The 1,609-nt window shown below is 37.5% G+C and overlaps 1 pseudogene; it reads left to right on the forward strand.

Annotated features, from left to right (window-relative positions):
- The first annotated feature begins 1,187 nt into the window (after positions 1-1,187).
- LOC112470333 lies at positions 1,188-1,306 on the forward strand (annotated as a pseudogene).
- The last annotated feature ends 303 nt before the right edge of the window (positions 1,307-1,609 follow it).

Below are 1,609 nucleotides of genomic sequence, written 5' to 3' on the forward strand. Positions count from 1 at the left end.
GAGATACCTTATTATAATCTGAAAACTGCTGAATCTCTTGACTGCCAAGATCTTTACAATTCCATAGAAGCTAGAGTTGATTAAACCTCAATAACTTGTTAGTCCTGCCCTATGCTTGCCACCCTATTCAACGACTTAGTCCTTGCCGACCACTTTCAGAAAAAGAAATTCACATCCTCTAATATTTGAATATCTCTGTTAGAAAGTGCGGCCTTCATCTGGTAAAAATCTATCTCCCTGGGCTTCGTCCAACCCTCATGAATCTCAGATAATCACTTCGTTCTCTTTTCCACAGGACAAATTTTTATTGATTGGTTTCCATAATGGTTTAGGATGAATTAAGCAGAAGTATATTTCTCTCTTAAAATATTTTTCTGGGATTATTTACATCAATCTCGTTCAGGGATTAAAAATTCTTTCATGGGATTATACTTTTAAAAAGCAGCTAATATGTGGGGAGTGGTGACATGGAAGTTAAAAGGACAGAGAGGCTCATTCTATGATGCATTCATTAAAAACCTTACTCAAACATCTCAGGTAGGTCTCATTACTGAGGTGTACTTTTCCTTCTAAAGACTGAGTCCCTGTTCCTCCAGATCCTGCCAAGACAACGCCAAATTATTTATGGAAATTAGACCAAAGACTTGGGTAGATTTTTCCCCATCTACTCAAGTTCTGCACATAAAAGAAATGAGGGCAGTAGTTAGCAGCCAGAGGCCATACTACTTTTCCTGAGCTTTTAACATAAAAGTATTAACTGTTATATAAATAACTATAACCCAAAATTACCTTCCTTCACTTCTGTATCTTCCTAGGAATTTCGGGGTATCCAAATGTTATATGGCTAGTTGACACTGGAAAAGAGAAAGAAAAAAGAGTCATAGAAGAGCTAAGGGAAGTGGGACATTCATGACTCTTTAGTTGAGATTTTAACTTTCAGAAGAGGTGACATCAATTACAATTGATTATAAAAAGCTGATTTCATCATTACTTGTAATTCTCCCATTCTCATGGCTTAAGCTTTCTTTTCCCATCTCATGAATTCTGATTTACATTTCCACAATGATCTCAACTACTACATTTTCTGTAAATCCATGGGAAGCATTCACTCTCTTCTCTAAGCTCACACATACGCAGTCCATACATCCATGTTATTTCTCCTCCTATATTTAGAATCTACAACTCCCATCTATGGCCATGCTACCCTGAACAAGCCCGATCCTGTCTGATCTCGGAAGCTCAGCAGGGTCGGGCCTGATTAGTACTTGGATGGGAGACCACCTAGGAAGACCAGGTGCTGTAGGCATAAAAACTAAAAAAATAAGGGATTGTAAGCCGACAAGGTCCTTGCAATCTGTGAAGTCAACCAAGGGTTGCCTCACCTAAAAAAAAAAAAAAAAAAAAAAATAGAATCTATAACTCCCTGTCTTCTTGTTCTATGAGATCTTCAAAGGCAGGAAACATGTCCCGCTCTTCTTTGTTCTTCCAAATCCTACCACTATAACTGGAACATTGTGGATAGTCAGTAAATGATTTTTGAGTAAAAGATAGAAAAAGTAAGCTTGTTTCTGTCTGGATTTCTCAACATCTTATTTCTTCCATAGCTAGT

The sequence above is a fragment of the Pteropus alecto genome, unplaced genomic scaffold (assembly GCF_000325575.1).
Source record: "Pteropus alecto unplaced genomic scaffold, ASM32557v1 scaffold10, whole genome shotgun sequence".
In the NCBI taxonomy this organism is placed as follows: domain Eukaryota; kingdom Metazoa; phylum Chordata; class Mammalia; order Chiroptera; family Pteropodidae; genus Pteropus; species Pteropus alecto.